Below are 15,645 nucleotides of genomic sequence, written 5' to 3' on the forward strand. Positions count from 1 at the left end.
CAAGTATAATCTCATTATAACTCAAATTCAATTCACATACTAAAATACTTACTTTGAATAGCTTCCATAATTCATAGGTTAATTACATGAGTTTATTTTGTACAAGATATACAAATAATTTACAATGTGCTAGGAATGAACAATATACATAACATGTATAAAATGAGCCCTATCTACATGCATTCTTTGAGGAGGTGACAATCTTGAACTCTTCGACATACTGCGAATCTGGACTCCAAAAATCTCGATCGACAGATCTCTTGGTTTTACCTTGATACTGCGCGAGGAAGCAATTCCATCGCGCTAAGCATTTCTGCTTAGTGGTGCAATAATATAACCGAAATAATATATACAAGTAAAAAAGAAATAAATGATAATTCGGATACTCAAGAATCAATTTAATTTGGTATGGTATTTCTAGTATCAACTATATTATAGAATAGTTTGTTAATCTTTTGAAGTGATTAGTTTATAACTTTTCTTTTATACTAGAAATTATATAATTTATTATATCTGTATTGTATTTCAAGTCTGCAGATTACGCAATTTATATTTTTGTTATGTTTCTTTTGATAATATCTTTTGCTTATTCATTAAATACTTAATATAATTTTACTGGATTTTCATTATACTAAACTTAAATTAGCTGAATTGAATAATACTTTAATTGGTGCCCAAGTAACCTATACTAGGCAGTATTTGGATAGCGAATTCGTTGTACTTTGGACACCGCGGTGCCTCGGGCCGTCATACCATGGGGCATGAGCGTCTACCACGTATCACGATCGTATGGCTAAAAAGCCATGATATCACATAATCGGGCATAAAAGCCATGAATACGGGCATAAAGCCATGAATACAGGCATAAAGCTTTTCGCAGTACTGCTAACACAATACCCTATTGGCATGCCAAACTATCCAAACCAATCTTGTTAGGTATACTAGGGCATTTGATATTTTAAAATGTTAATATATTGTGCTTTATGACTTCATTTTTTTCATGATAAATTTCAATCATAATTCATACATTCATTTGATCATTTATATGATCACAATTCACATCAATTATTCTTTTATACCATTGTACTCAAAATACTTCTCCTCTTTACAATAATGAGAACTAATGTCTCATTCATACATTAATATGGTTTATTTATCCATTCATTATGTTATTCATATTGATCGCAATTCTAAACAATTGGTCACATGTACCATTGTATTCAAAACATTTTTCCTTTCTCATTTATACATTCAAGAATCTACTTATGTAATTACAAATTTTATATTTTAAGTTGAGTTTCTAATATTTTATGAATTCCATTTGTGATGGGCGTATATGCCCTAACTATCTATTCACATTAATTAGGTGACTTATTTTTCATGTTTCAAGTAATCCATGAATATTTCATGGATTTCAAATTTATGGCCTAAATTTCTTTTTTAACAATTTTGACTAGGATGCATAGTCCATATTTGTCATACAATTCAAAGCATTTAAGCTTAGAATTGGTTCTAGGTCTTCATCTTAATTTACTAATCATTTTGATTACTATTCACCTTACTAGTCAACCAAAATGTTGACCTTTTTATACTTAATGAATATATTAATTCTTATTACACCAAGATCCCACATTTTGAGTTTTACATTTGCTAGTATTAATTGCCAATTGCAATTTAAAGTCCCCTAGATGCATTTCTAATTTCAAATTTTGAATTTCAAGTTTTGGTGTCACTATTCATTTCATTAGTCAACTAAAATGTTGACTTTTGCATAAACAATAGGTACATTGGTTTTAATACTCCCAACATACCACATTTTGTATTCAAAACTTATTAGTTTTGGTCACTTTCTCAAAGCTTAGGTCATTTTGGCAAAATTGCCAATTTTTGGTTTTGGTGTCACTATTCACCTCATTGGTCAACAAAAATGTTGGCTTTTGGATAGAAAGTAGGTGTATTGGTCTTAACACCTCAAACATACCACATTTTGTATTTCAAACTTGTTGGTATTGGTTGCCAATGCCATTTTTAAGCTTAATGCTAATTGAGCAAAATTTTCGGTTTTCATGCTTCATCTTTACTGTTCCATTTGTTATTTTTACAGTGGGAATTTGAGGAAATGGTAAACATGAAAGTTGTTCCTTATTTTGTCTAGTTGAATTTCTTTTTTTGAATCACTCCATTTGGAGTTTTGTAGCTCAAGTTATGGCCAAAATAAGTTTCTTGTTCACGTCTTGTTATTCATCTTTGAGATTTTGGAGTGCAGCGATTTTTGGTCCAACTTTAGTCAGTAATTTGATCAAGTTAAGTTCATAATTTGGTCTAACTTTCTTCATATGAAATGTTCTACTATGCCTTAGGTTTTCATCGGTTCAAGAATCGCCTAAATCCGAGTTTTCTAGAGAGAGTTATAGCCATCCAAACATTACTGCTCAAATGAAAATCTGCGAGTTGCGAGTTTGAGCGATGCTTGTGACTGCCATTTGGGTTAGGTTATGGTCATAATTTGGGGTAGGTTTCTTCATGAAAGTTGTTTGTATATGTCTTAACTTGTTGCTGTAAACATTTCAGGTCAATTGACCAAATCTACAGTGAGTTATGGCCTTACTGTTCATTTGGTCATTCTGAGAAATTGCGGGGATCCGGATTGGGGCCAAGTTTTGGTCCTCTTGCTTTGGTCTTTTGAGCATGGTTTCTTCAGCAAAAATGTGTCATTATAAGCCTAGTTTCATGTCCAATTGGCCAAACACCAATTGGACCAACACAGCCCAAGTTATGGCTGTGTAATTGGACTGAATTTTCAGTCCCTCTGCTGCTATCCTAGGGCAGCCTACATCTTCACTTTGCAATCCTATTTTTCAGTCCAATTCATGGTCAACATACCTAAAATGGTCACTAATTGACCCTTATAATGTTCTTTCACAATTTCATAAGCTAAATCCAAGTTTCACTTCTCAAAACCCTAATTTCTCATTGCAATTCACCCATACACCTTAGTTACATACTTCCATTCATTATATATGTGTTTATACACTTTAAACATAAGCTCTAATTCATTCTAAGTCCATCAACAACACTCAATCCTATTCCTTCCTTAGGGCAGCTGAAATCCATGGTATGTATACACATGAATTTAGTCCATTTAACTTACAATTTCATACTAAATTCAAGTCCTTAACATGGAAATAAAGGAATATTAGCATAAGTAAGCACTAACCTCTTTAATGGCAGAATTTTCCCAAGTTAAATCTTAATTTTCTTTCCTCTTCTTGGCTGCCAATCACTTCCCAAGAGGTAGAGACAAGTTTTTAGTGAAGGGACTTAGGGTTTAGTAGTGGAAATTCATGGGAAATGGGAGTATTGAAAGAAATTTCTATGGAGGGCTATGGAGAAGAGAAAAACGTCTTGAGGAAGAAGAAAAAGAGCAGCAGAATTTTTTTTGGTCTTCTTGGTCTCTTTCATTAGTTAATTAGATGGTTGTTTATATGTGATTGGTGGGAGCTTTAAAATGACATCATCATATGTCATAAATGGGCATTTTTCTCATTTTCTATTCTTTTCTTCTCTACTTATTTTCAATTTAATTTCTAGCAATATTTCTTCATATTTTATGTCATATTAATTATTTACTTAACTGGACAAGTCGGCCAAAAATCACCTCTGAAGGCGAAATGACCAAAATGCCCTCCGTTTGGCTTAACGGGTCAAAATTGTCTGTACCGATTGAAAAATTTTTCTAAATATTTTCTTGGCATTCTAATGCCATAGGAACCTCAATGACCCTTCTCCGGAGTCCCAAAAATTATTTTATGAAATTTTTCCCGAGTCTAGGGCTCCTCGTTGCGAGAACCGCAACTTCCCTCTGGTTACCCTTCGCTTGGGCACCGGCTCATTTGACTTGGTTGTATTTTATTTCTAAAATTTTTACTAAATTTTTCTTATTAATATTTGAGTAAATTTTGGTTCCTCACTTTAGTTTAAATATTTTTCCAGAAGTTCTAGCTGTCCGGACCGACCAGGTCAGGAACGATGGAAGCGTCTTGAGTGCTATCGGGAGGATGTTACAACTTTTCTAGGTGTCTTAAATGTAGTTCTAATCCCCTTAATTATCCGAACTGACACCGTTCACCGGAACAGTGAAATATACCAGGCTATGTATATAGGGGTGTTACACATAAAATCACAATACAATTCAATTTCAATACCAATTCCAATAACCGATAATTTCCATGCCCATCACAATTCAAAACATAATCTGTCCTTTTTCCATGTAAACCACTTTCCAATCAAAATTTTCCAAAGCAAATTTTATTCAATCCATAATAAAAATAAAATCATAATTAATCCATTTTCCAAAACTAAACTCATTCATACCATAACACATTTCAATAATTGTTGAAATAAATTCAATACTTGATAGACATAATTCATAAAGAACATAAAATCATTTAATCATATGAGATATGCAAAACCTTATAAATTGAAAACTAGTTGTGCACAAACCTCTTTCGATTATCTCGATTTAAGCTAATTTTTCTTCCTTCCTTCAAAGACCTCTTTTTAACTGAAACACAAAATTTTAAAGTGCTTCAATATCCTTTCAAACCTTTTCTAATAGCAAATTCCAATAATTAAATTTGAGTAGACTTATCGTACCCATTACAGTTTCTAAATTCGGGTCATTTACATTTTTATTTATAATGGCACTATTCATTATACTATTTAAGTCAAAATGTTGACTTTCTCATCTTTAATATGTATGTTAATTCTAAATGCACTCACATACCACATTTTGAGTGTCAAATTGGTTGGCATTAGTTGCCATTTCAATTTCTAAGCTTCCTAAGAGAAATTATAAATTTTCAATTTTGGGTCACTATTTTCTACTGTTCCATTGGTCTGGTTACTGTAGGAATTTGGCTAAGTGCCCTTCACCAAAGTTGTTCCTTATTGTCTTAGATTTAATTCCCTTTTTAAATCACTCAATTTGGAGTTTTGTAGCTCAAGTTATGGCTATTTTCCAAGGCTGGCCAGATTAGTTATAACCCAGAAATTCTGGGCACTTTTTAGTTTTGACAGTTTTGGTGACCCAATTTTGGATGGCAAAATTGACTTGGTTTTGGGCAGAATTTAGGTTGGTGTCCTTCATGAAAGTTGTAGTACTATGTCATAGCTTTCTAATGGTTCAAAAATCAGGTCATTTGGATTTTTTCTATACCAAGTTATGGCTAAATGAACAAATACTGTTCAGTTGGTCATTTTTGTACAGTGGCAGTGTGCCAATTCCGGGTTTGACCTAATTGTTCACTAACTTAAAGTCATTTTCAGGGCAGGGTTTCTACATGAAAATTGTGGTATTATGTGTCTAATTTCATCTCCAATTAGCCTCACACCAATTGGAGTAGCAGAATTACATTTTTGGTCCCTGAAGTGGACCTTGGTCTGACTATCCAGAATTGGACCCCTACCAATCCAAATTTGATTTTATTTCTCACCATTCCAACACACTCCAATTGGCCCCAATTGACATTTTGAATCTCAATTAGGTCAATTTAGTTCAATTTCAAAAACTCCTAATTTTTCCCCCAATATTCCCTGAGGTCAAGAACCCTACTTCTCTAAATTACACAATTAATGAAATTAATGTGTATAATCACTCCTACTACCCCAATTAAGCTTACACACATGATTAATTGAAAGATAACACATCATTTCCCTCTATTATCCATGGCTACCGAAATTTCTTTGTTCCCATACAAGCATGAATTCTTCACTTTTCCTAGTAATTTTCACTTGTTCAATATTAATTCTATAAGCATAAATCAATTTAAGTTAGGAGAGACACTTACCTCAACTTGGTCACTTCCACTCTTCCAAATCCCTCAATTTTCTTAGCTTCTTTGGTTCCCACTCTTCAAATCAATACCCAAGAGCATGTTTTTGTTAGGAAAATTATGGAATTTGTGGCAAAATTTTGGGTTATATAAGCTTGAAATTGTTTCCAATGGTGGAAAGTTAAAAAAAATGAGAGAGAAATAGAGAGAGGAAGGGACAAAATCACTAAAGAGGAATACCACTTTTTAGCTTTTTATTTGTATAATTATCTTATAAATTTTCATAATTCATAATTATAGTTTTAATGAATCATGCTTGCATAAGGGTAGTGATGTCATGGTAATATCATAAATTTTTTATTTTAATTTCTTTTCTTTTCTTTTTCATTCACCTTTCCTCTTTTATTCTATAATTCAAAATATTAATTTCCTATATTTTATTGAACATTTAAGCCATGAGTCACCTCTAAAGGTGAATTGATTAATTTGCCCCTCGCCGGTCTGATCCATTTTACCAATAATTCAGTATTTCTTCAGAAACCCTGATCTAATTATTTGACCTACTTCTCAACTCTTTTCTGTGACTTTCTCATTTCCCCTAGCTTCGCAATAATTCTTAGGCCTGTAGTGTCACAATGCCTCATACGAAATTGGGGTTCTGATTGACATGTGATCATTTCTTGAGTACAGATCACCCATCATTTGTGACCCCCAACTCATTTAACCTTTTATGCTCTGTTTTTCTTATTTCAATTTCTCCTTCTGGTAATTGCTATTAATTTTTATTTAGGGCTTTTCTAGGTGCCTTAAATATGGTTCTAATCTTCTTAATTGTCCGGACCGACACTGGTCACCGGAATAGTGATTTGCACAGGACTATGCATGTATGGGTGTTACACAAATAGTATCTTCATAAACACCATTTACCTTGAATGTATCATAAAAAGCAGGAAAACGTTGGAGATGGTAATATGGATCTTTCATTGGTGATCCTCCAAATTTAGTCTATTGAATCATTTGGAGCCATACCGATTTCAATTTGAAATTGTTGACATCAATTATTGGTTTGGTTACTCTCGGTTGGAATCCTCAAATAGTTAAAACTCTATAGTCTCTCAAAGGTTTTGGATGATTATCTGCCATGGTTGAAGTTTTAGCTTTCTGTTGCTTTTTCCCCCTTTCGATAACTGTTAGAGTTTTATCTATTTCTGGATCCAATTCAAGCAGTTCTTCTTCTGGTTTAGTTCTAGTCATAAACTAAATAGAAGATCCTAAAAAAGAGTTGAAAGAACAAAAAAAGATAAACTAATAAAAACAAAGTAAAATAAAATGTCTAAATTAATTATGTTGCCTATTATCTAATATCAAACACAAAACTCCATGGCAACATTGTCAAAACCTTATTGTGCAAAATCTCACGAGTGCACGGATCGTTAATAAGTAATAAAGTAGTGAGTAGAGTATCATTCTCATGAGGAATTTAGTTTGGGTACCAAAATACACAGCAACTGTAATTATCTCTACTACCGAATTCGAAGGAAGAATTATAAACTAAAACTAATAATAACTGGAAAGTAAATAAAAACAAATTAACTAAACTGAAGATATCAAATAACAAAAGCATTCTAAAATTAGAGGCTCACACTTCAATCAATCACAAAATCTATCTAACCTATTTAATAATTTGGGAATTATACTTTGAAGAAAATTAATCCTAGGTTGCCTTAAGTCCACTCTCAAGACACTCAAGTTGTATCCTAATTAACTTCAGCCATACTTTTGTGGCAATTAAATTAATTAAAACCCTTTAAGATATTTGATTAATGATAAATTCCACATAGAATCTTAGCCTATCTCTAGGTCAAATACCCTAAGCTCAAAATCCTATTTATCCATATAATCTTCATCTTTCAGTCCTTCAATTAAAATTTAGAATCAATACTAAGTGGAGTTCAATACATAGCATGCATTAAGAATACAAGAAAGTAAATCAAAGAATGAAATCTCAAATTTATTGAAATAGAATTAAATAAAATTCATAACTGAATTAAAAGTACTACATCCCTAATTTCAGAATAAAAAAAGCTACTCACTCATTGTGAGATCAACAATCGAACTTAAAATAAGAATATATGAAAAACAAATCAGAAGAAATAGAATGAAGAAACTCAGAATGAGAAATTTGTAGCCTTGAACTTTTTAAACTTCAGTTGAGAATTTCTTCCAGAAATCTTGCTAATGATGTCTCCTGAGGTGGAATTGCTATACTTGAATGTAAAAGAATCGATCCCTGCTTTATTTCTTACTTCTTATATTTTATATCTAGTGTAAAAATAATCATTTTAGAGTCTTAGCAACCTTAAAAGTCCTTCCGGTCAAGCAAAAAAGAAGAAAAGTCGAATTGGGATTCTCGGCTGGCATCCATTACACAGGGTAGGGTCGTGTAATTCTTTGGACATCTTAACCTTGCATCTTATGAAGGAACCGAAGATTACATGAGATGAGGATGGTTGCATGGGTCATAGTACACTGCCTATGTACTAGCTTTTCTCCCATAGCTATGTTATACGAGTTATGCTTGTTGTTTGCATGGCCTTTTATTTCTCTAGCTTTTTAACTTTTACTTTTTGACTTACAAATTTGTCCATCTTATTCTAGGCTTGAGGATTGTGTCAAATCACTTGATATAATACAAAAATCAAGAAATTAAGCTAAATCAACATAAATTGTAAAATATAATGAAATTAGCTAAAAATCATACAATTAACAAAATAAATGTGAATGAAATGTAATAAATATTATTCCTAAATACCTATGTAATGCAAATGTATCAACAATGTACAAAAGTATGCGAATAAAAATGTATATTCAATATAAAATAACATAAACAGGGAAAAAAAAATTTAAATAGAAGAACATAACGAAAACTAAACGCAGGATCCAATGTGCAAAAACGAACCTTGTCTATAGCATATACAGAGCACAAACGCCAATTTAACTTTTGAGAATCAACGGAGTACAAATTTATTAGAATATACAGAGAAAAATCAAAAGCTTATTAACCTTGTTTATGGCTTTTTTGGAGTGCTTGGAATTTGGTTTATTCAAAATGTAAGAGTTTAATTTGCGTGAATGAACTACTTCTACCTATAGCAATAGACGTCTATATATATGAGGTATAACTAAAATAATATTAATAAAAAATAAAATTTCAAATAGTTATTTATTAATTATGTTAAAATTTATTGAATCTTCCTTTTTTATTATTATTTTATAAAAATAATATTGATAAAAAAACTTTTGGTTGTAATAAATATTCGTTTATTAGTTATTTCTAAATTTATTTAATATTTCTTTTTTTATTATTTTGGAAATATTTTAAAATATTTTAAAATTTCTTAAAATGTTTAAATTCTGTTAAAAAAAGTTTTAATGAAAATCTTTATTTAAAAAAAATAATAGACGATAACGCATTGAAACGCTGCGTTTGGACGAGCAGTGGCAGGTTTTCAGTTTTTACGTTCGAGGGTCTTTGCCGTCTCCGTGCGATATCCTATCAAGAACTAGAGGGGCGAACTGGAAGGAGACCATAAGCCTCTCCAATTTTTGGGCTCTTTGGCTCTCACTGAGCCCGCAGAATTCCCACCGTCCACCGCAATAGCGGCACGTCAATTCGGGCCATTGGAAATTTCCTATCAATCAACAAGCGCCATGGCTATATCTACTCCACAGTTTGGTTTCTCTTCAATTTCAAACCTAAGCCGTTCTTTTCCTCAATCAATTTTTTTTCCTCCCAAGAAGTCGCAGGTTTATATTTTGAACTCTCTTTCTTTTTCCCTTATTTTTTTTCGGTTGCCAATTCTTTTTTTTTTTTTTTTTTTGTTCTTCTCCTTCTCAGGTGGTTATGCAACGGCAAAGCAATGGAAGTGGTCGGCGAGTTTGGCGCGGGAGAAAATTGGTACCATAAAATGAAATTCTTTTATTAGTTTGCTCTATGAAATGTAAAATTTGACTATTTTGTTGTTCTTGCATATGAAAATTATTCCCAAAATGGTATCTCTAATCTGTAATTCTTGAAATGTGAATAAAACTTCATTGATGGATTTAATTGAATTATTCTAAGAAGGTATTTGATTCACTTTGCTTCAAATTAGGTCTATAGAGGAAACTCATAGCAAAAATTTCACTAAAAGTAGCGTATTGTTCTGAATTAGGATGATTTCATAGTGATCAATGAAAATGAGGACTTCGAATTTATCTAGTCTCACCTTCATATCTGAATGCACTTGATGAAGAGAATAAAAATTTAAATTTAATTTAGCGTTCGTCACAGTAACTAAATCAAAAGTAACGATAATTCATTTACATTTCAATGGTAACTGTTCACAGCTCCTGTTTACACTTTACAGCGGAGTATTTAAGGAACTGTAAATAAATCACTCTTGCAACAAGTAGTTATACACTTTTGACTAGCAGTTGCTTTGGTGTCATTTTCAATTCCCAAGTCTGTATAAACTACCAATCTAACAACTGGTTGGAGTTGGGCCGAACCCTGCATGTTAGTACTAGGTCTAGCTCATTAAGGCCTTTGTGTATGCAATCCTTGATGATGTGAAGCATTTAATGACTAAAGAATATTAATGATGAACTGCTCGCAATTTTGGTTATTTAGGACTGGGATTAGATTGATTTTGAAAGCTGAGAAAAGTAGAATTTCAAGTAGACGACTAAGATTTGTAATCAAAGTGTTATTTTGAAGCAAAATAAAATGAGAAAATACGGATTTGGTGACAGTTTCAGTACTGGCCTGCCACTTTGAAGCCTAAAATGATATTGTTTGGCAAAATAAAAATGATGACTAAATAATAAGTCCTAAATATATATCCAGCCAACCTATGCCAGCACATTTCTTTCTCATTATGATAGTGTGTTAAGAACTAAATCATATTTTTTTCCATGCAAAAATTTGTTAGTTTTTCATGACATGATCTTGAAATTTGCAAAATATTGCTTAGAGCTGTCGATAGAACTACTTGGAAAACTAATACGAGCTTCACTTTTTTCTCCTTTTCTGTATACAACAGATGTAATTGCTTTACTGTACAATGAAGTCAATATATAGTTGTAAATCAATTAAAAAAAAGAACATATATTCATGTAAATTGAAAAATTGTCAAAACATGAACATGACATATTTTAATAAAATATGGAGTGATCATGTCGGCTATTGAGAAGGCACTTGCCTTTAAAAGTAAGAATGTGGGTCTAAGTCTTGCCGTGACCAATTCTTGTAAAATGTCAACGCATATATAAATTAAAAAAATAAATAAATTTTTATATTTTTTTTTATCAAATTAATGTGGTGTATGAACTCATTAAAATTGTAATAATTACTTTTTTGGACTGGCAAATCTATAAGGAAAAAACTGGCACAAGCTGTAGAGACTCTTACCATGAATGTGGAAAAAAAAAATGAAATAAAGCTTTTGAAGGTGATCAAATTAATATTTGCATGTGGATAAATATATTGGTCATGTTTGGCATCATCTTGCTGCTTCATGTCTTACCTTTTCATGATGTGGCATAGGTTCTTCCATTGCATCGTGCTTGGGGGTGTTGATTGAAAGTGCTTATGCAGAATTTTATTGTTTCAGATGAAGAAGGATGACATGTTGCATTATAAATTGGGGCGAATTCCATTCCTGGAGGAGCAGGTTAGGAAGGTACGAGAGGGGGGAGAGCTATTGACAATGGATATTGAGAGACTACTGCTATCAGAAGACAACCGGTTTGATTTTGTGAGCAGGTAGCAGATGAGGCCAAAGAATATATTGAGAGCAACAGAGATGAGTATGGAGGTAAGAAAAAGGCAATCCTTCATGTACTTACTAACCGCATGAATGATGCTGGGTTTTACCGTAAAGATGCATATGAGGAATCTGACCCTTTCAAGCCTGGGCCTGGTTATTTGAAGGAAGAGTTTACATAAACTCCAAAAGTTATATATGCTGCCGTAACATTCTGCTGAACGTTGTATTTTGTAATTAACAATGCATAATCTTATCTTGTGATGTTATTGTCCTTGTTTGTTGTTAACGTGTCTGGAGTAATGTTATCTTATACATCTTATTGGTTGCTCTTTCCTGCGTTCACTTAAATGTGAGAGTGTAATGTTAGATGGTTACAATTAGACTTGTCCGTTAGTCTGGTATCCAAAATGCTATAAAAACCAAAGCATGGATAAAAGAAGAGGAAAATAATTTGTAGTTTTATGTTTTCTTTTCTTTTTTTTTTTTTTTAGATAGGATCATGTGCTGGTTCGGTTTGTAACACACATGTATCTTATCACTATTAAATATTACTATTAAATATTAATAATGTGACATTAAATATTTAATTAAAAAATAATTATAATTATAATTTTGAGTCTCACTTAAAATAAAATTAAAAAATAAAAATAAAACCCTACAAATTCTCTGTTATTATTATTATTTTTTTAAGTCTTTATTTCAGAACATATGATCGAACTGTTAAAAAGAAAAAAAAAAAAAAAAGCAGCTAGCAAAAAGGTGGTTATTCCTCCTACTTCATTTTCAATTTTTTCCCCCCTGCAAGAGAGAACTCTTTTTTTACGGTCTAGAGAGAGAAATGGAGCTTTCGTTTGCAAAAACTGAAATGCTTAATAGAAACTTGTGCACTTAGACTCTGTTTGATTTAATTTTTTGATGAAATTTATTTCATTTTGTTTCTTTGTACAATTTATTTTAGTCAATTTATACTTGCTTTTTTCATGTGTGAACTGAATTATGGGCGTGTTAGGGATACAAGTATTCCAATTATGGATGTAGGTTGTGCCAATCTAACTTATAATCAGAACAATTAGCTAGAAATAAAAGATTGAATTTTCCCTTCATTCCTTGACTCTGCTGGGTTACGCTTCGTCAAGATCTTTATTTATATCTACTCTTTGAAATTTGAAAAAAATAGAATTAGCGACTAGAAAATTAAAAAATTATTTATGCATTGAAATGTAAATTTGTGCTTGAAAAATAAAAGTTATTCATTGCAAAAATTTTAAGGATTGTATTGAAGTGTAAATGGTGCAAGATATTGTAAATTGGTCTGTGACTAAAAGAAAAAAAAAATAGATTGCTTGAAAAATTGTAAATCTATGCAAGAAAATTAAATTGAGCGCTCTAAAAAAATTAAAGAACTGGTTACTTGAATGAAACATGAGCAAGAAATGTAAATTGAGTTTTGAAAAATAAAGGTTGATCGCTGAACTTGGAAATATGGGCAAATAATTGTAAATTGACATTGACAATTAAAAGTAGATTTGTGGGAGTTGAAATATGAATGGGAAATTTGAAAATTGCATTGAAAGCTAAAGAAACTAGTTACAGGAATTGAAATATTTGCAAAAAAGCTGAAAAATGATTGCTTAAAATGAAAATAAGAAGATTGAATTGAATTGAATTGATACTAGGTCGAAAAATAAAGAAAGCTGTCAAGATGTGTTGGCTGTTAGATTGTGCATTGAAAATGATGCCTTGATGTTTCCACCTTGATGGTCAAGTCTGCTGCATTAAGTTATAGCCCATTGCATTAGCTTTAACTTTTTGTATCAGCTTTCTACACCTTGAATGAACTACTGCATCAAGTTGCAATAACTTTATTCATTTTTTATGAACCACTTTCTCTATCACACCTTACCCCTCTGTAAGGCATAACATGATCTCGTAGAATACCTAATGAACTATCGCACTTCACCTTACCGATAACTCATTAAGTATTCTACAAGGGATTTTAAAACAATTTTCTTACTTTTGTTAAGTGGTGAGCATTTTCTAATAGGTATTTAAAACATAGGATTAAAAGTAAATCTAGCTAATATTTTTGGTCCATTTTATTTTTATAAATTTTATAAAAATTTTGTGAGTTCTGTCTGTATTTTGAGAAACCAGTTATTCAAATACCTGTAAAAAGCACTTCTAAAAATGTTTTCTCAACAACTACTTCAATTTCACAATCAAACTCAATCCATTTCAACAACTCCACAATCATTTCAATCAATTTTCTCAAGTTCAAAATTCAATAATCCTCAAAATACTAGCAATACATTTCATTCAAATTAAATAAAATAGTTCCACTCATATTTCATTAGAGACAAAACAATTTATATACATCCTTACAAAATTTACATCAAAAGAAATACAAACTAAACTTTATTACAAATTTCATACAAAATTTGTACAAGCTGCTCAAGACCCATTTACATGTCCATACATTTATATGCAATACATACATCAAAAGAAATATTTACAATTAGGGTATAAATTATACCCGATGACTTCAAGCTGATAGCTCCTCACACCTCAGCAGCTCAGTTTGCTGCTCCTCTAGTCTCTGTATCTGCGATAGCATTAGAAGCTATCGCTGAGTACTAGGACTCAGTGGTGCACAACATACAAAAAAAAATCTTTATGCAGAATATAAATCACATTTATTTAAAAATTTGACTAAACATGAGCATTTAACACAAAACATGAATTATGAAATTTTAATGCAAACCAAGTTCATTTCAAAGTATCAAAATACATTTCATAAAACCCACAGTTAGATCATGCCATTCGAAACAAATAGAATCTCAATAGCCAGAGGCTAAAGAGAAATCACATCACAAGGCTAGCTAGCTCAAATATATGGATATCCATTCACATCCTCTTCTACTGGCACACCTCAACACTTCTCCAGAGAAGGAATCAAAATTCGAAACTAATTACCCCCACTAGTCGTGCTAGTGAGGTGTTCAAATATATGGTCATGACACTGTGGTTTCAAAACTTATCTTAACAATTTTCTAAACATTGTCATTTCAAATATACATAATAACTTTCAACAATTTAAATCAAACATTGTCGACACCATATTTTGGCCGATCCCTAGAATCAATAAAAAATCTTTTCTTTGAACAGCTAATCACGTTTCCGGTCCCTCCTTGATAGGCGGTCACATTTCCGATCTCTCCTCACAGAGAATTGAATCAATGCTAAGTCCTCACATTCATTAAAACCTCGCCGATCTCTCAAAATCATTTTACCGACCTCTCAAACCCGATGTCGGATTTCCGGACCTGTCAAGAATATTCCTGATCTCTGTTGATGAATAAAATGAACGGGCACTAGATCTTTTCTTACCAGTTTTATTGCCGACCTCCTTTCCGAAAGTTTAAGAGCTAAAGTTTTGGTTCGATTCCGATCTTAAGTGTTCGAGTTAAATTTTCGGTCAAGTTCTTTGACATTTCTTCCCCTAGATCTCATGTTCAAAGTGCTTTCCGATCTCTCATACTTAGATTAATAATCACATTTAGTTTTTGTTTCTTTGTGCTCATACAATCAAATACTCGGACAAATAATGGTTTAAAATTTTCCGATCACAATCATTCATTGAACAAAAGGCATTTCATTTCATGTCATAATTTGTACAAGTTATTGGTGAGGATCACCCCCGGCTGATCTACATTTGGATCACTCCCTCTCTCCCTCTCACCCTCGGCTTCATCCTCACTGTCTTCATCATTGTCCTCGGAGCCACATCGGCCATCCAAGAAAAGTCTTCTTAGGTAACGCTCTGGAGTGCGGCCAAGAGATCCTTGTGAGCCTTCACATAGGCCTCGGCTATTCCGTCACCATCTCTTCATCCCTCTCCTTAAGCTCCTTATCTTTCTCCTTAAGCTCCTTATCCTTCGCCTCAAGTTCCTCTATAAGTTGAGCGACTGGTAACCGTTGGCATGAAGCACTGGACTTCCTTA

At 32.2% G+C, this 15,645-nt stretch overlaps 1 pseudogene; it reads left to right on the plus strand.

Moving 5' to 3' along the window:
• The first annotated feature begins 9,325 nt into the window (after positions 1–9,325).
• Positions 9,326–12,111, plus strand: LOC131173339 (protein PLASTID TRANSCRIPTIONALLY ACTIVE 7-like; annotated as a pseudogene).
• The last annotated feature ends 3,534 nt before the right edge of the window (positions 12,112–15,645 follow it).

This window comes from Hevea brasiliensis, chromosome 2 (genome assembly GCF_030052815.1).
Source record: "Hevea brasiliensis isolate MT/VB/25A 57/8 chromosome 2, ASM3005281v1, whole genome shotgun sequence".
Lineage (NCBI taxonomy): Eukaryota > Viridiplantae > Streptophyta > Magnoliopsida > Malpighiales > Euphorbiaceae > Hevea > Hevea brasiliensis.